Here is a 24,771-nt window from a genome sequence, read left to right on the forward strand (position 1 = left end):
ACTCCCCCGTATGTGTAATACAACCAAAGAATAAGTTGGCCAGCACTATTAATTCCAAACTATTGTAAAAACCTGGCTTGCAGGTGCAGGCTGCTGGGCTAAATATACAACAACAGGAGAATACAGCAGCACACCGCTAGCACAAAGATATAGATGAAACATGAGTATATAGATAAAACATGAGTATATGGATAGAATATGAAAAGCTATACAGCTGTAATGCAATAAACAGTATAAAATGACCTCCCTACAACGCCTGGGCATGCTCCTGATGAGGTGGCGGATGGTCTCCTGAGGGATGTCCTCCTAGACCTGGACTAAAGCATCCGGCAACTCCTGGACAATATGTGGTGCAACGTGGCGTTGGTGGATGGAGCGAGACATGATGTCCCAGATGTGCTCAATTGGATTCAGGTCTGGGGAACGGGCAGGCCAGTCCATAGCATCAATGCCTTCCTCTTGCAGGAACTGCTGACACACTCCAGCCACATGAGGTCTAGCATTGTCTTGCATTAGGAAGAACCTCCACGGTGTTGGGCTGTAAGCACAACTCCCACCTGTGGATGTCGGGCCCTCATACCACCCTCATGGAGTCTGTTTCTGACAATTTGAGTGGACACGTGTAAATTTGTTGCCTGCTGGAGGTCATTTTGCAGGGCTCTGGCAGTGCTCCTTCTGCTCCTCCTTGCACAAAGGCAGATGTAGTGGTCCTGCTGCTGGGTTGTTGCCCTCCTACGGCCTCCTCCACATCTCCTGATGTACTGTCCTGTCTCCTGGTAGCGCCTCCATGCTCTGGACACTACAATGACAGACACAGCAAACCTTCTTGCCACAGCTCGCATTGATGTGCATTCCTGGATGAGCTGCACTACCTGAGCCACTTGTGTGGGTTGTAGACTCCGTCTCATGCTACCACTAGAGTGAAAGCACCGCCAACATTCAGAAGTGACCAAAACATCAGCCAGGAAGCATAGGAACTGAGAAGTGGTCTGTGATCACCACTTGCAGAATTGCTACTTTATTAGGGGTGTCTTGCAGACTGCCTATAATTTCCACCTGTTGTCTGTTCCATTTGCACAACAGCATGTGAAATTGATTGTCAATCAGTGTTGCTTCCTGAGTGGAGAGTATGATTTCACAGAAGTGTCAATGACATGGAGTTACATTGTGTTGTTTAAAGGTTCCCTTAATTTTTTTGAGCAGTGTATATTCTATAAGACAAAAATGCTTCTTTCTCCTCTTATCAAGCTTCTTCCCCCCCACTTTCGATGCTCAAAGTTTTTCTAAATATCAGCTCAGCTCTGTCCTGTATTTGCAAGACAAGCAATTCAAGCCTATGGAAGGGGGAGGAGGGAGCTCTACCCACCAGCTCTGGGAGAACTGAAAATATAGATGGAGCCTGCAGAGCAGAAATATGCTGAAAGATACTTATACTATTTAAATAATGTCCAGAAATAGTGCTGCTCCTCAAGTACACACACACACAAAAGCTTATCCTGAAAAGTCACCTGATATGACAGGTACAGGTAAGAAAAACTCAGTTTCACAGTTAAACTTCTTTTTCATTGTCTCTTTGAGATACATCATGTTTCTTCTCCATTCATGTCTTTAACCAAATTCAGAATGGCCAATTTTGGGTGTAAATAGAATTTCAGTTTATAACTTGGGACCTGCCTTATTGTTATATGTGCAGAGACTTATTTGACTTCTTTTTGGCAGCTTCTTGATACAAGACAAGACATATGACCTGATGTCTGATGCTTGACGTAAGAGTGTCAAACAAGAGTCTCACAATTTCCATTGTCCTCTGTCCGGTTACATTACTATTCTTTCAATCACATATACTGGGACACTGGTAGATCCCATTAGGATTGGCCAGTTCACAAAAAAGATATTGTTGTTTATGGTTGACATGTTATCTGTTGGTTGTATTGTGCCCTATGTTTTTGTGCACCTGTAGCCCTTGCAATGCTGAGGGTTGTCAGGCTGCTAAACATGGCAGTGGTGCCAAACTAAGCTGGTATTGTTGGGCTGAGCTTATGGAGTGCTCAATGCTGATGTGGTTATGACCATTGTAGATATTAAAGGGGTATTCCAGGCAATAACTTTTTTCTATATATCAACTGGCTCCAGAAAGTTAAACAGATTTGTAAATGACTTCTATTAAAAAATCTTAATCCTTTCAGTACTTATGAGTTTCTGAAGTTAAGGTTGTTCTTTTCTGTCTAAATCCTCTCTGATGACACGTGTCTCGGGAACCGCCCAGTTCAGAAGAGGTTTGCTATGGGGATTTGCTTCTAAACTGGGCGTTTCCCGAGACAGGTGTCATCAGAGAGGACTTAGAAAGAAAAGAAAAACCTTAACTTCAGAAGCTCATAAGTACTGAAAGGATTAAGATTTTTTTATAGAAGTAATTTACAAATCCGTTGATATATAAAAATTTTTTTTTTGCCTGGAACACCCCTTTAAGGTTGTGTCAGAATGTTGTTAGGGTGGGGAGAAGAAGAAGGGGTGGAAGTGTTAATTAGGAGTTTGGTGCCAGTTGCAAGGAGTGTGGAGTAACCACATGGAGTGCCAGAGGGAACCGCTGAGAATTAGTTTTTTAAGCAGGCCCAAGGGCAACCACCATGAGATGCACCAGTGGGCTGAAGGTTGGGGGCATGGAAAGTCACAGCTCTCGCAGGCTTCAGTGACGTCACGCCTGCTGGGGAACGCCCACTTTCTCCTGACGGGAGCTCACACAATGTGAGCAAGGGGAAAGGTATGATGCGCAGCTTTTTAAAGCTCAGAAGGGGTGTTAGGAGTAGTTAGGGAATATAATCTGAGTTTGTTTAGAAAACATGGTTTGATGGCAGGTACTCTTTAACTGTTAAAAGTGCAGTAGATGCTGGTGGTGCTTCTTTCCAACAAGGTTTTGTGCTGCTGCCACGCCCCATCCCATAGGCTTGCATTGAGGGACGGAGCGCGACGTCACACGGGGGCGGAGGCGTGATGTCACACGCCACCGGTAATCAGACCCGGAGCGAACATGCTTCGGGGACTGATTTTAACTGGGGTGCTGCGTGCAAGATCATAGGGGTCCCAAGCGGCGGGACCCCCACGATCAGGCATCTTATCCCCTATCCTTTGGATAGGGGATAAGATGTCTAAGCGCCGGAGTACCCCTTTAAGGCCCATCAAGATTATAGTTTTTCCAGTTACCCCATTGGAATAGAATTGGAAAATTAAAATCCTGGACTATTGGTGCATCGTGAGGACTGGGATGGGGACCTCAACTCTAGACCAGTGATTCCCAACCAGTGTGCCTCCAGCTGTTGCAAAACTACAACTCACAGCATGCCCGGACAGCCTTTGGCTGTCCGGGCATGCTGTGAGTTGTAGTTTTGCAATGGCTGGAGTAAGACTGCTTGGCAAACACTGTTCTAGGGTGCTTAGAGAGTATTGTGCAATGTATACATGTGTTGGCAGTCACAGCTAATCTGCAAAAGGTAGTGGCATAGTGGCTGTGAGGACCCACAGGGGTGTAATGCCACATCCATAGAAAGTGACTGGTGCAATTCTGTGAGAGACACATAAGCATGGCAGCCTGTGAAAGAAGGGACCCTCCTGGTAGACGCAGGAAATAACTTCCAGCCTCATAAAGGGGTACTCCGGAGGAAACCAATCAACTGGTGCCAGAAAGTTAAACAGATTTGTAAATGACTTCTACATAGAAATCTTAATCCTTCCAGTTCTTATCAGCTGCTGTATGCTACAGAGGAAGTTGTGTAGTTCTTTTCAGTCTGACCACAGTGCTCTCATCTGACACCTCTGGCCGTGTCAGGAACTGTCCAGAGTAGGAGCAAATCCCCATAGCAAACCTATCCTACTCTGGACAGTTGCTGACATAGACAGAGGTATCAGCATAGAGCACTGTGGTCGGACTGGAAAGAACTACACAACTTCCTGTGGAGCATACAGCAGCTGTTAACTACTGGAAGGATTAAAGGGGTACTCTGGTGAAAACCTTTTTTCTTTTAAATCAACTGGTGCCAGAAAGTTAAACAGATTTGTAAATTACTTCTATTAAAAAATCTTAATACTTCCAGTACTTATTAGCTGCTGAATACTACAGAGGAAATTCTTTTCTTTTTGGAATTCTCTCTGCTGACGTTATTATAATAATAATAACTCTTTATTTATTGTTGCCCTTAGTGGGATTTGAACCCACTAAGCCACCATGCTGCCCTTAGCATATATCTGCTATGCACGGTTGCTACAATGGACAGAGATGTCAGCAGAGAGCACTGTGCTCGTGATGTCATCAGTGTTCCAAAAAAAAAAAAAAAAAAGGAATTTCCTCTGTAGCATTCAGCAGCTAATAAGTACTGGAAGGATTAAGATTTTTTAATAGAAGTAATTTACAAATATGTTTAACTTTCTGGCACCAGTTGATTTAAAAGAAAAAAAGGTTTTCACCGGAGTACCCCTTTAAGATTTTTATATAGAAGTGATTTACAAATCTGCTTAACTTTCTGGCACCAGTTGATTTGAAAAAAAAAATTTCCACCGGAGTACCCCTTTAATGTGCCCATGTGATGCTGTATTTTTGCCTTGGACTACAGGTAACCTCAATCACTACTTGCAGACAGTCGCCCGACGCATTCGGCTCTGCTATATCTGTATGTAACTTTAAACTTCCGTACATCTATAACAGAGGAGCATTTGTGTTTTACAAGGCTTGTGTCTGATTAAGTAACCCAGTTACCAAGACTTTTTAATCTCCTCAAGTTGTTTTCCCAAGTTTTGACATTGTACTCTGCTGTGCCAGAGACAGTTCATCTTTCATCTTAATCAGATGTTTTACATTCAGAGTGATTTTAAGATTCTTGCCATTTTTTCCTGACTGCTTTCCAAGGGAGTTTTTAGTGGGGAATGAAACACGGCTCATTTTTGCACCTTTCTAAGAATGTGTGACTTGTTGAACGCTGGCCAAAAATAATATATACTCGTTTTGTGTTGTAGGCATGTGTGGACGGTGAGCTTGGTAATATATCGACGAAGCACATCTGAGTGTGTCATATGGCACAAGTTATTGTCATGCAGTCATATGCTGCACTTATGTGATTTTACATAGGACTGCAGGTAAATGTAAAGCCTTAAAGGGGTTCTCCGGTGGAAAACTTTTTTTTTTAAATCAACTGGTGCCAGAAAGTTAAACAGATTTGTAAATTACTTCTATTAAAAAATCTTAATCCTTCCAGTACTTATTAGCTGCTGAATACTACAGAGGAATTTTTTTTCTTTTTGGAACACAGAGCTCTCTGCTGACATCACAAGCACAGTGCTCTCTGCTGACATCACAAGCACAGTGCTCTCTGCTGACATTTCTGTCCATTTTAGGAACTGTCCAGAGCAGCATATGTTTGCTATGGGGATTTTATCCTACTCTGGACAGTTCCTAAAATGGACAGAGGTGTCAGCAGAGAGCTCTGTGGTCATGGTGTCAGCAGAGAGCTCTGTGTTCCAAAAAGAAAATAAATTCCTCCAGCAGCTAATAAGTACTGGAAGGATTAAGATTTCTTAATAGAAGTAATTTACAAATCTGTTTAACTTTCTGGCACCACTTTAAAGAGAATGTGTCGTCAGAAAGTGGCCTGTTGTTTAACGAAAGTTGTTATGTTATATTTTTGTTGAATTGAATTCATTTATTTTTCCATTGGACTACCAAGAAGAGAATTAAAGTGTTCCTGTCATGTCACAGAAAACAAATATGTTACTCACTAGGTAATACAGATGCTTTACATGTCTTTTTATGTGTCTTGCTTCTGTATTTGGCTCACAAATCCCTCTGTTCTCCTGCTCCATGATTCTGATATCCACTGCTCAGGAAGGGGCGTGCCCCAGACAAGAACTGAGCCCGCCCTCACTCACCATGCATTCACTTCCTCCCTGAATCTACTGTGCTGTGCTGGGTCTCTTCATCCAATCACTGTAGGCTGCTCTGTAACCTCCTCCTCTCTGGTTTCATGCTGCAGTCTGATAGGACAGGAGTGATCACAGAGTGGTGCTACTCCGCCCTCACTTCCTGGACTTTGTACCTGCCTGTGCTTCAGTTGGGACAAAGATGCTGCTGCAGCCGGACAGGATTATGTTCTGGATGGTATTGGGACCCCTAGTGTTTTTTTTTTTTTTTTCTTTTTATAAGCCGTGATTTCTATAAAAAGCAGATACTTCTTTTTTTTAAAGTATATTTGAAAGGTTAATGGTAATGTTTTGCCAATATGTACAACATATAAAAAGTTTTTGAATCTGCTAGTGACTATTTAAAATATTTTTTTAATTATTATTATACATATTAAATATTTATATCTATTAATTATTTATTATTCAGGAAAATATTACAGTTTTCATTCTGGCCACTAGGCCTTATAATAATCTGACACTTCCCATCTGATCTTAATGTTCAAAAGAATAAGGATAGACCATCAATCCAAAAGTCCTAAAAGAGTTTCTATCAAAAAGCCCCTTCTATCAATGGCTATAGGCAGTCAGAATTGTATTATTTATTGTCATGCTATTCTATGTTCTGTAGAGATACATCATAATGAAATTAAAGGAGTATTATGATGCTAACACAGAAAAAAATTAAGACTGTGGTGGGCTTTGAAAAAAATTTGAAAAAATCCATACTTACCTATCCCGGTCCCCTGCTGGTCCCCTGCACACCATCTGTGTGTTATCTTCCTTAATCCAAGATTTCTGGTTCAGCCAATTATTGGCTTCTGGTTCAGCCAATTATTGGCAACAGCGCTGTCCTGTCTTGGCCAGTGATTGGCTGAGCCAGAAGGTCCTGTACTGAGCTCTCGTCTTAGAAGCAGGAAAGACAGAAGATAAGGAGATTGGAGTCAAACAGGCCAGTATGTGACTATGGCTAGTTAAGTATGGATTTTTTCACATTTTTTTTTTCAAGGCATAGCATCACATTATTTCTTATACTAGTTCAGGATATTCTCCCTGAAATATTAGCCAGAACAGGTTTTTTTGATTTTGTTAGACTTAAAAAAAAATAAAAGGGTGTTCAATGGTGGAGATGCAAGTAAACATTCTCCCTTTCCTATTATAATTCATATTTTTTGTAGTAAATTCTAGTGTAGGTTTGCCCAAAATATTGGTATGCCCATCTTAATTTGCCAAATTTTCCAAGACTTCTACGACTCACCATAGTTCTTATACAAGCCTATTTCTTTTTCCATGACTGCCTTCGTTGGCATTATTAACATCCCTTATCAAGTGGCTTGGAAAAGGAGGAATCTTTTCAGTAATATGACCTGATTGAATGAAGCCCTCGGTGCGCCGCTCCAGATAATTACCGCTCCTTTGTATTTAGGGTGATCCAATGTTTCTACATGACCCTGAAAATGGAATATTAATATTAACTTGTGTATTTTTCTCTCACCTGTATCTGAACAGACATAATTAGTTTCCAACACAATTACTGTTCCATGATACTTGTCTAGTAATGCCTTTTTTTTTTTGCCTTTTAAATGAGGGTATATATGTCATATATCTAGTATGTCCTATTAGATTATAGTGAGTTGGGGGTCTAGAGGATCCCAGGAAAACATGAAAAAAATGGAGGCCCTTTAATGCCATGTTTTCTCTGCAGAAGTAAGAATTTACAGTGTATTTTGTCCTACTTGTTCCCTCCAAGTAGACTCCTCATGTTACACAACCTTGGGAACCCAAATTGAGATAGTTTAGATTTTCTGTTAATAATAAAATAGTTATCATTATATATACTTAATGTAATAATTACCATGATTTTATTCCATTAGCGTCTTAATTCATGTCTATTCCTTCATGTTGGACATGTTGGACCTAATAACAGTGGAATGGTGGTAGGAAAGCAAAGTAGTCCTCACACCCAAGGGGTCCAATTACATTGCTGATATACAAAAAAGACCTTTATATGAAGTAGCAGGAGCCGTGTACTACACTGAGCATGTGCAAGGGCATTCAGTACGTACCAAAGTGGGAGACCATATGGCAGCTATGGGGCCCTTGAGAGAGTGGGCCCTGTCTTAATTGATCCCATTATTTTTTCTATTAGTAATTAACTTACCAATTGGTAAGATTAGGGTTGGCATGCATTCTCTACCCAATAGACCAGCCCCATGACTCTGTTGCCAAGTTTTTATTATGTAATTTTTATTATGTATTTAAGTTTTTATTACGTATCTAATCTGCTTTTCCTAAGGGAAACCTATATTATATACAGTTTTCTCAAGTAGTTTTTTTTTGGTCGTGTTGATCCAGAAAAACAAATATTGCACATCCTGTCAAATGGCATTGCTGGAGTGTACATTGGCATCCTGCTAGTACGGTAGTCTTTATGATATCAGTATCTGCCTCTTCGCTTTGGAAACGTCTAGCTTTGTGGTATGCAAAATGAAGCCCTTATTGAATGATTGTGTTATACTTTTTTTATCCTGCGGGGGTGCTATAACAAAACAAGGATGCACATTGTGTTAATCCTTAAAGGTGTATTCCGTCCCTAGACATCTTATCCCCAATAGTGATAGGCGGCAGGGGCCATATTCGAATTTATGAAAATTTCAAAAATATGTAGACGAATATTCGACCTATATTAATGAAATTCGCTATGTTCATACACTATTTTTCCATGCGAAAATCGTAATGAAATTCGTATATAGTACACGTGAGCGATTATATCTGTCACCTAAAAGAAATGAGGGATCAGTGTCTTCTGTAAGTGCCAATATTCACAAATATTTGCATATTCGCATATAAGAAATATTCGCACTCCACACCGACACAGTGAATAATATTGGAGCTTTCTTTGGACCACAGGGAGGGATGATCACTTTCTGTTTTTACACAGTACACATCATTGTTGTGATGTGTACTGTAAAGAAAAGCAACAACAACAAAAAGAGTATTCGTCATTACGAATATATAGCGCTATATTCTAAATATTCGCAAAATCGCGAAGTGCCAATATTAGCGTTAAAAATTCACATTTGGGATATTCGCGCTCAACACTAATCCCCAATTCAAAGGATTGGGGATAAGATGTCGGATCGTGGGGGTCCCGCCGCTGGAACCCCCCGCAATCTCCATGCAGCACCCGACATTTTAAACAGTATGTTTAGAATGCTGGTTCCCAAGACAGGAAAGCGTTTAAAGGGGTACTCCGGTGGAAAACTTTTTTGTTGTAATCAACTGGTGCCAGAAAGTTAAACAGATTTGTAAATCACGTCTATAAAAAAAATCTTAATCCTTCCAGTACTTTTTAGCTGCTGAATACTACAGAGGAAATTCTTTTCTTTTTGGAACACAGAGCTCTCTGCTCACATCACAAGCACAGTGCTCTCTGCTGACATCTCTGTCCATTTTAAGAACCGTCCAGAGTAGGAGAAAATCCCCATAGCAAACATATGCTGCTCTGGACAGTTCCTAAAATGGACAAAGATGTCCGCAGAGAACACTGTGGTCGTGATGTCAGCAGAGAGCTCTGTGTTCCAAAAGGAAAATCATTTCCTCTGTAGTATTCAGCAGCTAATAAGTACTGGAAGGAATAAGATTTTTTTATCGAAGTAATTTACAAATCTGAGGTTGAAAGAGAGTTTGTATCAGCTCACCTGATCCCACGCGTGCACGGCCAGCCTCTGAAGCAAAGCAGATTTTAGAAGAAGGGTGGAGCTAGCACTGAATAAAAGTATCCTTTATTTAGATCCAGGTTCAAATCCCATGGCAGGCAAACAATGTAACACAAGGTCAATAGTGCAGGACTGCATAGCTGAAAGTCCTCAAACACTGACGCGTTTCAGGCCACAAGGCCATTAGTCATGGCATAATTCATAATTGTTTGCCTGCCATGGGATTTTAACCTGGATCTAAATAAAGGATACAGTTTATTCAGTGCTGGCTCCACCCTTCTTCTGAAATCTAATTTACAAATCTGTTTAACTTTCTGGCACCAGTTAATTTAAAAAAAAAATTCCACCGGAGCACCCCTTTAAGGGAGTCACACCTCCTCCCTTATCCCCTAGTTAGATAAGTTAATTTTGGGCAGAGATCTCCCTTAGGGATAGGGTCACACGTGTCGTATTTTCCTGTGTATTTTCTGCAGCTGATTTTGCTACCCTTTGACTTCATTAGGTAGGAAAATACATAGCAGCAAAATACGCACAAATGAGCGCACTCTTAACCAAACCGAAACACGTCTGATTTTACTGATTTGTTTGCAGCGGTGTTGACCTGTATCATAGAATTTTAATTAAAATTAGTAAAGACCAGCGTTTTATGGAGGAGTGCTGGGTCGACTTCTTATTTTATTAGGTGACAGAAGAAATTAGTGATACATTGAAACTGTAAATACAAATTAATGAACATGTTGAATTGGAGATGAAACTGTTTAAGATTTGATATACTATAAAATTCTGGATTCCAATTTACTATCAGGCCACATTTCTTATTTTTATAGTATTTTATAGTCTTATACATAGTGCAGGGCCTGAAAGTTCTTGTTTTCTGTTCTTAGAGTCATGCTCCGCCCCTTCGGTATATCGATATTTCCTGTAACTGTTTATGTTTTATTGAAATAATTAGTAAAATATGATAAATATCTGTATATGCATCAAGACATTTATTATTGCAGTGTTTCCAAAGAGTGTGCCTCCAGCTGTTGCAAAACTTTAACACCCAGCATGTCCGGACAGCCTTTGGCTTTCACCTAAAGATGCACTCTGGGATTTATTTATTTTTTCTTTGCATAGGCTATTATTAGAGAATAAAGTAGAGGTTCTTGTGTATTACTTATGCTTACCTATTTTAGCTGATGTGGCAGGTATGAGTTAGGCTCCATGTTAGACCTAAATGCATCACTGATAAGGTTCTGTAATGCTGCCCATATTTCCCATGAATCCTTTTTGCTGAAGGTGTGGTGTCTCATCACTGCAGCTTTTAATCTCATCAGGCTACTAGTGCTGGAGATCCATAATGGTTTGAGGTAAGTTCACATTGTGTGCAGTTTTGATGTGTTTTCTTATTCAAAGTACTTTTTTTTTTTAAAGAGAAATATTGCCACGAGGAGAAATTGATTTGACCCATAATCACAATTAAGGTGTTGTATGAAGATTTTTTTAAGTCTTTAGTCTGTGGACACATCTTGAATGTTTACGGAATTTTTCGCATTTAATTTTTTTCTACAGTTAGGCTCTTTTTTTATTTTTTCCTGCTCCGATTTGTTTTCCAAAATCACAGCAAAAAAGACATATTTGCACAATTACAGTAAAATACCACGAATGTTGGAAATGCACCTAGCTGACAGTAGTCTAAGGCGGTGTTTCCCAACCAGGGTATAGAAGTAGCGGGGAGTCGGCACTCGTATCTGTAGCGTCGTGCTCGCGGACCAATAGGCATCAAAAATAGGTAAAGAAATCCTGGGACTCACAAATATTGCTTAATCACCTCGGGTGTTTTATTCACACAGAAGGTAAAGGTGTAGCGATTTGCAGGACACATTTCGGCCAGCAGGTGGCCTTCATCAACTGATCAGTTGAAGAAGGCCACTTGCTGGCTGAAATGCGTCCTGCGAATCGCTACGCCTTTACCTTATGTGTGAATAAAACACATGAGGTGATTAAGCAATATTTGTAAGTGCCGGGATTTCTTTACCTGTTTCCCAACCAGGGTGCCTCCAGCTGTTGCAAAACTACAACTCCCAGCATGCTCGAACAGCCTTCGGCTGTTCGGGCATGCTGGGAGTTGCAGTTTTGCAACAGCTGGAGGCACCCTGGTTGGGAATCACTGATCTAAGGCAATGCTTCCCAACCCGGGTGCCTCCAGCTTTTTCAAAGCTACAATATCAGCATGCCCGGTCGCACTGGGGCCTGGTGCCTAAGGGGCCCAAAGGCACTAAGGCCCCATAATAAAAAAAAAAAACACCAGTACTATAAATGGCGCACATTAGAAAAAGGTCCCTGTTACAGATTTTGCATTGGGTCCCTGAAGCTACAGGTTATGCCTCTGCGCTCATGTGATGCTGTACTCATCTGTGTTCTTTCCTGCATGCTGGGAGTTGCAGTTCTGAAACAGCCGGAGGCACACTGAAAAAAAAAACCCTGTATTATAGGATCTAACTTATATGTGAAAACGAGTGTATCACGGAACTCTCGCATCTCGAATACCAGACGTGATTCATCGGGATAGGCCAGCTGGTGTAACTTTGTCTGTCTCCTCATTATCCTATGGTATGGACAGCTCCCCGAGCCAGGAATTTAGCAAATCTGAGGATATGGTCTACAGAGGAGAGAGGGCGAGTATCAGACTCCTCTGCCGAGGGCCCACTGGGTGAAAGGGAAGACGTCTACATGGAGCAGATCTCTTCTACGTTTTATGTGAACATTACTGCGCTCGACTCAAACTGTTTACACTGATTTTCCTAATGACGATTTTATTGTCCCGGCCTCGCGTATTGAATGGGAGAGTCATTGCCACCACTTTGGATGGAAGATTAATGGGGATCTAACAATCACTGAACTGTGGCTCGGGCCGCCTATTGGAAGCCTTTTGACTTAAATGAATGCCAGTGATGGATTGGCAAAGTTAATGCACAGTCTGAATTAGCGAATGAATATCGTTGATTGAGATTTAGTAGCCAGTCTTGGGATTTGTACCTGTGGGAATAGAAGGAGGCTATTGAGAGACACTCGATTTCATATGCTTTAGGCGTGTGCAGAGCTGTATTTGTTATTGAACTGTTTCCTTTTTGTACTTGAATAGGTGAATCTTTCATTTGGGGTACCATTAAAAAACGTTGAGGGTGTTTTGCAAAAGCGTGCCCCGTGTACTAGCTACAGTGTCTCCTAACCTGTTTGGCTTAAAGGCAATTTGGGGCATTTTTCAGTGGGAGCCATAGCATGCAGTACTATGACCCTCTAATAGATGCTCTTGCCATTGCCATAAAATGGTATGACCATCTTATAGGTAGATGCTCTTGCCGTTGGCATATAGTACTATTGCCATTTTACAGATGCTGTTGGCATTCATGACTATGATCATCTTATAGATGTCCATCCATTGACATACAGTACTATGATCATCTTATAGATGTCCATCCATTGGCGTACAATGCTAGAACTGTTTATAGATGTTCTTCCTTTGGCATACAGTACTGTTGCCGTCTTATAGATAGATGCTCTTGCTGTTGACATACAGTGCTATGATAATCTAATAAGTTGTTCTTTCCATTGGCGTACAGTACCTTAACCATTTTATAGATGCTCTCACCTTTGACATACAGTACTATGACTGTCTTATAGATGCTCTTGCCATTGACAGACAGTACTATGACCATATTATAGATGTTCTTTCCATTAGCATGCAGTACTATGACCGTCTTAAAGATGCTCTTTCCATTAGAATACAGTAGTATGAATGTCTTATAGATGCTCTTGCACTTGGCATGCAGTACTATGATTGTCTTATAGATATTCTTTCCATTGGCATACAGTAGTATGAATGTCTTATAGATGCTCTTGCACTTGGCATGCAGTACTATGATTGTCTTATAGATATTATTTCCATTGGCATACAGTACTATGACTGTCTTATAGTGTTGCTTGTGAATATTCGCATTGCGACTTTTATTCGCGAATATCGCATGTTCGCGAATTTGAACATGTGAATATTCGTGAATATAGCACTATATATTCGTAATTACGAATATTCGTATATATTTTTTTTTTCACAGTACACATCACAGTGATCATTCCTCTCTGCTTCCAGCTTGTGTGGTGTAAAGAATGCTCTAATACTACTGTGTGAGACTGGCGTGTGAATTTTCGCATATGGGAAAATTTGCATATGCACATTTTCGAATCTGCGAATTTTCGCTTATGCCAATTTTGGTTTATGCTAATTTTGGTTTACGCTAATTTTCATATATGCTAATTTTCGCATACGCACATTTTCGTATATGTGAAAATAAACCGTGAATATTACGAATATGCGAATTTAGCGAATATATGACGAATATTCGTCCATATATTCGCAAAATATCGCGAATTCGAATATGGCCTATGCCGCTCAACACTACTGTCTTATAGATGCTCTTGCCCTTGGCATACAGTATCATGACCGTCTTATAGATGCTCTTGCCCTTGGCATACAGTATCATGACCGTCTTATAGATGTTCTTGCCCTTGGCATACAGTACTATGATCATCCTATAGATATTATTTCCATTGGAATACAGTACTATGATCATCCTATAGATATTATTTCCATTGGAATACAGTACTATGATCATCCTATAGATATTATTTCCATTGGCATACAGTACTATGACTGTCTTATAGATGCTCTTGCCCTTGGCATACAGTACTATGACCATCTTATAGATGCTCTTGCCGTTGGCATACAGTATCATGACCGTCTTATAGATGCTCTTGCCCTTGGCATACAGTACTATGATCATCTTATAGATATTATTTCCATTGGCATACAGTACTATGACTGTCTTATAGATGCTCTTGCCCTTGGCATACAGTATCATGACCATCTTATAGATGCTCTTGCACTTGGCATACAGTATCATGACCGTCTTATAGATGCTCTTGCCCTTGGCATGCAGTACTATGATTGTCTTATAGATATTATTTCCATTGGCATACAGTACTATGACCGTCTTATAGATGCTCTTGCCGTTGGCATACAGGGCTGTGAACATCTTATAGATATTATTTCCATTGGCATACAGTACTATGACCATCTTATAGATGCTCTTGCCATTGGCATACAGTATCATGACCATCTTATAGATGCTCTTGCCCTTGGCATACAGTATCATGACCGTCTTATAGATGCTCTTGCAGTTGGCATACAGGGCTGTGAACATCTTATAGATATTATTTCCATTGGCATACAGTACTATGACTGTCTTATAGAGGCTCTTGCCCTTGGCATACAGTACTATGACTGTCTTATAGAGGCTCTTGCCCTTGGCATACAGTACTATGACCATCTTATAGATGCTCTTGCCCTTGGCATACAGTATCATGACCGTCTTATAGATGCTCTTGCCGTTGGCATACAGGGCTGTGAACATCTTATAGATGCTCTTTGTTAAATCCTGACAGATCCACTATAGGGCACTGAAAGGGCAGAACATGAAAATGTTCACTTCCAGCCTTATAGAAAACTATAGATAAAGCATCATTAAGTGACTAAGAATTGATATGGTACCAAATGGGAGACTCGTCTCTGATGCATTTGTATAATCATAATGTACTATAAAGTATATATAAAATAATGGTGGAGAGAGAAAATAGAATTAAAACATTAAATAGAAAAGTATTTTAATGAACACCGTATCCGTGCAACAATTACTGCGATTCTAAACTAGCATGTCACAAGTCAGGACACATTTCTGTATCACATGTCAAAACTGCTGAAAAAATCTGAAGGTATGAAATAAGGATGATATATTCATTTGTGACCTAAATACAGCGGTAAATCAACTAAATTAGCGCTGATCTGAATTTATACAGCGTGAGTAGGCAGCGAAATAGTGGAAAATGATAGTGGATTCTGTATTCTCTATTGCCAAGTATTCTTTTAGATAGGAGATAGATAGATAGATAGATAGATAGATAGATATGAGTTAGATAGATATGAGATAGCTAGATAAATAAATAGATAGATAATAGATAGATATGTGATAGATAGATAGATAGATAGATAGATAGATAGATATGAGATAGAGATAGATAGATATGAGATAGATAGATAAATAAATAGATAGATAATAGATAGATATGTGATAGATAGATAGATAGATAGATAGATAGATATGAGATAGATAGATAGATAGATAGATAGATAGATATGAGATAGAGATAGCTAGATAAATAAATAGATAGATAATAGATAGATATGTGATAGATAGATATGAGATAGATAGATATATAGGAGATAGAAAGATAGATAGATATGATATAGATAGATAGATAGATAGATATGAGATAGATATGTGATTGATAGATAGATAGATAGATAGATAGATAGATAGATAGATAGATAGATAGATAGGAGATAGATAGATAGATAGTTAGATAGATATGAGACAGATAGATATGAGATAGATATGTGATAGATAGATAGATTATTGAACGATAGATAGATATGAGATAGAGAGATAGATAGATAGATATGAGACAGATTATTGATAGATAGATAGAGAGACATGAGATAGATAGATATGTGATAGATAGATAGATAGATATGAGATAGACAGATATGAGATAGATAGAAAGATAGATAGATATGAGATTGATAGATATGAAATAGATAGATAGATATGAGATAGATAGATAATAGAAAGATAGATATGGGATAGATATGAAATATATATATATATGACTGATAGATTCTTGATAGATAGATAGATAGATTATAGAAAGATAGATAGATATGAGATAGATATGAGATAGATAGATTATAGAAAGATAGATAGATATGATATAGATAGATAGATAGATAGATAGAAAAATATTAGACAGATAAATATGAGATAAATGGATAGATAAATAAATATGAGATAAATAGATGGATAGATAGATAGATATGAGATAGATAGATATGAGATAGATAGATTGATAGAGATTGATAATTAGATGGATCATAATTATACCATAGATACATTAAATATTTTAATCGAATTTATTAGCTCTAGCTACTGTTACCTCTATTTATTTATTAGCTCTGGCTACAGCTGCAGACACCATTGAATAAAATCTCCTTTTTATTCACCTCCTTTTTATGTCAAGGAGGTGGAGCCAAGTCGCTCAAGTGCCACTGCTTGACACTAGTTCTTACTTGCTCTCAACTCCCAGATCCTCCTTTATGGACATACAGGGCTCAGGATGTCAGTCAAGGAGGGGCTGGAGCATGAAGAAGGGGCTGGAGGAAGAAAGAAGGGGCTGGAACATGAAGGAGGGGCTGGAACATGAAGGAGGGGCTGGAACGTGAAGGAGGGGCTGGAACATGAAGGAGGGGCTGGAGCATGAAGGAGGGGGTGGAGCATGAAGGAGGGGCTGGAGCATGAAGGAGGGGCTGGAGCATGAAGGAGGGGCTGGAACATGAAGGAGGGGCTGGAGCATGAAGGAGGGGCTGGAGCATGAAGGAGGGGCTGGAACATGAAGGAGGGGCTGGAACATGAAGGAGGGGCTGGAGGAATGCCAGGCTGTGGCACTTGAGTAGCTCGGCTCTGCCTCCTTGACACATGATACAAAGCAAAAGGAGCAATAGCTACTGACTCAAAAATGTACCTTTATTAAATACTTTATTAATACAGGGAAAATAGAATGTTTTAAAAACAATTATGGTAAGCAGTATGGCTTAAGTAATTGCAATGTAATATACATTACAATAATTATTTAGAAAAATGGGAGGGATGCCAGAAAGTCATTTGTAAAGCTTCCAATAAACAGTCAAGGAAGCAGAGTGCACTGAGTATTCTGGACTAATCGTCTCTAAACTAAAGTGCCTGAATGTACAATAGGTGCGTAAAACGTTAGATCCTAGCAACTCGCCCATTTTGATATGCCGCACTGCCTGCCCCAACACACGTTTCGTCATTCCACGACTTTATCAAGGGACGCATTGGCACATGGCTGAGAAAAAATATATACAATTTTTTATATTTGGTAAACTCCAGGAAAGGTACGGTTTGCTTCATACCCCAACAGCTATTCAACGGTGTCTACTGCTCTGACAGCAAATACAGCTGACAGATACCCAGTCTTCAAATGGGATCATGTTTATGATGCTAAAAAAAAGCACAAAAATACATTTTAAAAATTTGTATTAGGGTACGTTCCCACACGGCGTATTCGCTGCGTATTTGCTGCTGCGTATTTTATTTTCCCTGTTGAAGTCAATGGGTAGGAAAATACGCAGCACCAAATACGCAGCAAATACACAGCAAAATACGCCACATGGGAATGCACCCTTAATAATTAAAATGTAACAATAGAATCAAATATATTATATATTGACATAGTAGCAAGATTTGCAAACAATAAATAGATATACAAAATAAATAAAATGCATTATAATAATAATCAGTCATATAAATAAAATGCTAATAGAGATGAGCGAACTTACAGTAAATTCGATTCGTCACGAACTTCTCGGCTTGGCGATTGCTGACTTTTCCTGCATAAATTAGTTCAGCTTTCCGGTGCTCCGGTGGTCTGGAAAAGGTGGATACAGTCCTAGGAAAGAGTCTCCTAGGACTGTATCCACCTTTTCCAGCCCACGGGAGCACCTGAAAGCTGAACTAATTTATGCAGGAAAAGTCAGCAACTGCCGAGCCGAGAAGTTCGTGACGAATCGGATTTACTGTAAGTTCGCTCATCTCTAAATGCTAACCTTATATACCCCAGAATGGGTAGTCAAACTGGTAGACAACTATGTAGACATACTGTAATTATTTATAATGGTGAAAAAAATTTTTTTCCCTAAAGGTAACTCTCTAGATATAGCTGATACTCTGTGTTCTGCCTAGCGCTGGGCTTGGGAGGAAAATATCGTATTTTCATTATGATCAATATTGGTTTCATCCCCAAGGGTTAAAATAGTGTTTACCAATCAGTGCGACTTTAGCTGTTGCAAAACTACAACTCCCAGCATGCCCGGACAGCCAACGGCTGTCCGGGCATGCTGGGAGTTGTAGTTTTGAAACAGCTGGAGGCACACTGGTTGGGAAACACAGAGTTAAAGGAACACCATCCTTGCTTACTTTATACCTAGAGACCCACTGAGCACTGTATACAAAGAAAAAAAAAAATAAATGGGCACTGTCAGATACAAAAACTTTTGATATGTTGTAAAGCATGTATAACCAATAGGTTTTGCAATTGCTTTCATTAGAAAATGTTCAGTATTTCATACAGAAAAAGCCAGTCAAACAACTGCCCCCCCTCCCTGCTTGGACACATACTAGTCCTGCTGTGTCCATGCATCATCATCTATGTCATGGACACACTTCCTTGATTGACAGCTGTGAGCGCAGGGCTCACATCTGGAGGAAAAATCCTCCCCCTGTCAGATTGTGTCCCGCTACTGTCAGTGAGAACAAGCTGGGAGTTGTAGTTTTGCTAATGCTCGGGTAGATGTGAGCAGACAGCATACTGAGGGAGGGGGCGGAGACCTGCACAGTGAGGCCACGCCCCCTCCCTTTGAGAGGAATTCAGACTAGTGAGCTAAATTAAAAGTGTAATAAAAAATAAATAAATAAAGGTGCTAGACACATAAAAATTAGATGTACATGGTCAGGATTAGGTAATGAGTGATATATATATATATATATATATATATATATATATATATATATATATATATTTTTATTTTTTATTGTTGGATTTGACAGGTACGCTTTAAGATATCCAGTTGCGATAATTACCTTTTGCTTAGCAACTCCCTGTATGTAATATATTAACATCTCATTCAGTGTGATATAGTATGCGACCTAACTAGTCACGGAATGGACTAACACACACACATGCCATCCTGCCTGCCCACTGAGAAGTGTCAGGTGTCATACTGTGTAAATATAAAACCACCCATCATCCTTTGTAACACTTCTCCAATGCCTATTTTTCCTGTAAAATAAATTGACGACTGATAGGTAGAACTAGGAAAGTAACAACACAGTATCGAGGGCAAAAACCTATGGATATTAAGGCTCGTTCACACTTAGGAAAATCAAGGTGGAAATCGCAAAAGCGCGTCTGAGTTCATAGGGTATTCAGGGATTTCTTTTTATTTTTATTTTTTATTCAAAATTTTTATTTAAGTGGAAATTCCGGGATTTTTATTTTATTTGACTTTGCTATGTGGGCTGTAAAGTTGGTGTAGTTCATACTATAGTGTCTGTACCTGGGATTGATGGTGGTCTTGCAATTCTTCTGTGCTTTTTGCCCCAAGGTTTATTTTTAACAGCATGCAAAATAAGTGTAGTCTCAGGTTTTCCTAGGTTTCAGTGCGGCCCAAGACATTACATCACTAGCTTGGTGTTCAGAGGGAGCCTGTCTTTGATTCAATGGGTGGAGCGACCACTGGGTAGGAGATCATTTTGCAAGAATGGAGGCACCCTGGTCAGAAAACACTGGTCTATTGCATTGAAGGCCGCACAGGTGTGTTTCAATGGGTGGGGTGGCTGACCCCAAGGAACTATGGGATTTGTAGTTTGAGTCAATGAACTCCAACAGGAAATAGTCAGTTCACGAAAAGATAGCCACAGCTTTATGGTAAGCTCACAACATAGCCATTTAGCCCCAAGACAAATGTGGATCCTTCCTAAGCATGTCCATTACTGTCTGCCAGGTGTGTACTGAAATCACTTTTGGTGGATAAACCCAATAAATTCCACCTTGCATCAGATTCCCGTTAACTTCAATGGATTTTCTTCTATCATGTGCTCACAGAATAATTTCCTTTCCACGTAGATATTTCCGACATGTCCATTCATTGGGTGGAATCGGCTAGTAAAAGCCCATTTCATGGGTTATCCAGAAATAGAAAAATGCATCAAATTTTTCCCATAAAACCTGTCCTCAGGTTGCCTGTGAAATTACAACTTGACTCCATTTTCTTTAATGGAACTGAGCTGCAATACCGCACACAACCTAAGGACAGGAGGGGCACTGTTTTTGCGAAGAAATCAGCTTTGTTTTTCTAATCCTGTATAACCTGTTTATGTTAATGCACTAAACACTAAATTCGGCAGAAAATAATCTCTAATTATACATTATTTCTGCTTCATTTTATCATAGAACAGAATATGGTTTTCTTGCTAATTCCGTAGTGTGAACATACCCTTAGGCTATCTTCACATGGCGGAAAATTTGTAGAATGTCTGGAGAACAGCTGGAACATGCTGATGCTTTGACCGCTCGGAAGTGCACCGTCTCTATGTTCATTCTTTCAGCGGACACCAGAATCGGAATTTCTGCGGCGGAAGCATCTGATGCAGAAATTCCCCTGTATGCAGCAGAATCCTGGATTCCCCTTGGAACATGGCCTTAGGGTATATTCACTCATAAAATCTTTTGCATATTGTCCACCCGGAAAATTTCTGGAGACATTCCACTGACAACAGCCGCCGGCAGAACATATCGGCGCTAGGACCGCTCAGAACTGCTCCGATATTTCTGTTGCAGAAATTTGGCCATGTACATGCTGCAGCTGAGTGCCATTGAAATGAATGGAACCCTGCTGCAATGGAATATTGTATTTTGTGCGGAATTTTTCCTCCCGATTCCTAATAAAGGAAATTACTAATCTTTCTGACCACCTGTATATTATCTTTCACTGCTTTGTCTTTTCATGATGTCAGGTACCATACAGGAACCATACTGTACTCTTTTTTTAAATTTCTGTTATGGTTTCACTGTATGGTGCCAAATTGTGGGCATCATATAGCCAAATTATATATTGTACTATTGTACTGTTATTATTAATGTTCACTTTTCTACCACTGGGGCAAGATTACTAAATAAGCAGTATTACTATTTTAGCAACATTACTACTTTAGCCATATTCCTCGCACTTCATCACCCAGGGGTTTTCACTGACCTTGGTGTTCCTTCTGTGCAGTCAAGTATTAATTTACAGGGTAGGTACCTCCAAAAATGGCACTATAGAGCCAGCTCTTATCCTTATCCTGAAGGAGAGCTACTTTGCATTGCATTGCCCATGAATAAGAACCAAAGTGTACACAAAATGTGTAGTAGGGCTTTAAACTTTATGTGAATTTTTCTACTTGGTTGGTTTTAGTTTTTTTAAGGATTTGGGTGTGTGCTAGATCTCCCCTTATTATTCCTTGGGACACCTTACTCTCTTAGCTCAGTGGTCTCCAAACTGTGGCCCTCCAGATGTTGCAAAACTGCAACTCCGAGCATGTCCGGACAGCCAACGGCTGTCCGGGCATGCTTGGAGTTGTAGTTTTGCAACATCTGGAAGGCCACAGTTTGGAGACCACTGCCTTAGACCAGGGACGTGCACACATAGACTCAAAAGAGGGCTTAAAGGGGTACTCCACTGAAAAACATTTTCTTTTAAATCAACTGGTGCCAGAAAGTTAAACAGATTTGTAAACTACTTCTATTAAAAAATCTTAATCCTTCCAGTACTTATCAGCTGCTGTATACTACAGAGGAAGTTCTTTTTTTTTTAATTTATTTTCTGTCCGACCACAGTGCTTTCTGCTGACACCTCTGTCCATGTCAGGAACTTTCCAGAGCAGGAGAGGTTTGCTATAGGGATTTGCTCCTTCTCTGAACAGTTCCTAAAATGGACAGAGGTGTCAGCAGAGAGCACTGTGGTCAGACAGAAAGGAAATTCAAAAAGAAAATAACTTCCTCTGTAGTATACAGCAGCTGATAAGAACTGGAAGGATTAAGATATTTTAATGGAAGTCATTTACAAATCTGTTTAATTTTCTGGCACCAGTTGAATTAAAAAATATATATTTTCCAGCGGAGTACCCCTTTAAGCCCCTGCGCTATCATGCCCTCACTGATTGGGACCTTCGTGGGGTGATGTGGGTCCAATTCAGCTGACATGACTGCCAGGGATCCCTTACATCAGGAATTGTGTTGTGTTAACATATGTAAGGATTTTACAAAACATTTTTTTTTAAATTAGAAGTGCCCATTTTTTCTACTTGAGCCCCTACCCCCCCCCCCCAAAAATGTCTGTGCACATCCCTGCCTTAGACCACTGTGCAGATCATCTATGATACCAAAATGGAAAAGTGTCATTACGTGAAGCCTAGAAGAGTAGGCTTTAGAGTCAAATTAAAAGAATAAATAAAAAAAAGTCAAATTATAATATAAAAAAAGATAACAACATTGCACTGGTCTAAGCGTTTTGATCTGTCGGCAAACAAAATTCCAGATGAAAGCGTTGATAGGCTTATAGTCATTACATGGCAACTGGAGAACATGCCCTTGTTTCATGCGGTGGGTTGGCACCTTCCGGTCAATCCCCCCACCTCCGAGTGCGGAATCAGACCGCGTACAAAAAGCCTTCATAAAAGATGACTTTAGGCTAAGATTAAAAAACAAAAACAAGGGGCTTTCCAAATGTTACAAATACTTTTATTTCATGGATTTCTTCACGCCGTGCTATTGATTAAAGCTTTGTGTGTGTGTGTCTGTATTTTCCAACTAAAAAAATTAAATGAAAAAAAAAAAAAAAAGTCTCGACTTGAGACACCATTGCCCCTTCACACCGGTAAGGAACAATAGAACAGCTTCAATTAAGAAACCGAACATCAACCCCTGGCATCTCGCGCAGTTGTTCCATCTTTCGACTTGGAAACAATTCATTTGTTTCTTAATTAAGAAAAACACTAGTAGCATGAAAATCTGCCGATGTTACCTGCATGGCAATGAGGTGAGAGGGAAGAGGGAAGCGCGGGCCCCACATTCCTATAGCACCACCGTGAACCTGCGCTGATAAAACTGAACCGGTTACCCTTGCATAAATCCAGGCTGAGGGAAAAGTGTACTGTCATTATGGCTAAGACAATATGCAAACTATCTCCCACGGAATTTAAATTGCCGGAGTGTTTTCATTTGCATGTATTAACTATTAACATAATGAAGAGAAGTGACATTGGACCCGAATTGTGCGTCTGTTCGGATTGATAACTCTACTGAATCGGCGAGTAGACGTCCAAAAACCCACACCACCAGTCAAATCTGTTTTGAACTCTTTAGATTGGAAAGGCGGATGAGACGTGCTGGGGTTCTGAACAAAGCCGGGTCTTTCTGATGGCGATTTGTCAGGATGGACACCATCAGATTACCCTGTCTGCTATAAATAACCACAAGGAATTAATTACACATGTAGAATCCGGGGGCCGTCTTTTGCCATGTGCGAGTAGTTATTCTATTGATGAAAAGGCAAATTAAATTATATTTAATATATTTTATTTGACTGGTTAGGTAAGATTGTTTGTTATAGAAAAATTCTACAGAATTTTTTTTTTTTTTTATTGCTAAAAGATAAAGGGGGATTTATCACAGTATTTATACCAGAAAATACTCAAAATGCTAAAAATTTTACATTTTTGCCATGCACACTTTTCAAAAAGATGTCAAGAGGGCATGGCACGGTGGCCCACCAGATTTATAAAGCTGTATGCCAATAACCTGCCGTAAATACAGCGGAAATCAACACCAGCTCAGAACCAGCATAGATTTCCCACTTCACAGGCAGATTTTTATAAGACTCCAGCACCCCTTAAATCTACCGAGATGTACGGCAGAAAAAGTTTACATTAGACTAGCGCGAGATAGGCCGGTCATAGTAAATTCCACCTCAAAGTTTAGTTCAGTTATATTCATTCTATTGGTTATAGGTTGCACTCTTTATAAAAAAAAGTACTCGCCCAGGAAAACATCTTTACATGTCTTAGACTCAACATTTTTTCAATTCCCCAGTACCAATGTTCTGCCGGTGCTTGGTCCAGCAACTCAGTTCTTGGGTTTGGCCTCTCAACACAAAGAAGAATCTGCTCAGCCAATCAGTGACTGAAGAGGGTCACTACTAAGGCCACTCATTGGCTGAGCAGGTGCATCTGGTATAAATCTATGGTCCAATAATGGTCAACAATTAAGGCATGGTAGGTTAGAGATAAATGCATAAGCTTATCCCAGGATAAGGATGCATTCACATTATTTTATCATC

At 39.8% G+C, this 24,771-nt stretch overlaps 1 protein-coding gene and 1 long non-coding RNA gene across 5 annotated transcripts in view; one reads left to right on the top strand and one right to left on the bottom strand.

The window, feature by feature from the left end:
• ZFPM2 (zinc finger protein, FOG family member 2) overlaps nucleotides 1-24,771 on the top strand; it is a 451,186-nt gene that overhangs the window by 24,406 nt on the left and 402,009 nt on the right. The gene's annotated exons all lie outside the window — the stretch shown is intronic.
• The window catches only part of LOC130274339 (uncharacterized), a 79,806-nt gene that overhangs the window by 21,252 nt on the left and 33,783 nt on the right, over nucleotides 1-24,771 (bottom strand). The window lies entirely within an intron of this gene.

Source organism: Hyla sarda, chromosome 5 (genome assembly GCF_029499605.1).
Source record: "Hyla sarda isolate aHylSar1 chromosome 5, aHylSar1.hap1, whole genome shotgun sequence".
Classification (NCBI taxonomy): Eukaryota; Metazoa; Chordata; class Amphibia; order Anura; family Hylidae; genus Hyla; species Hyla sarda.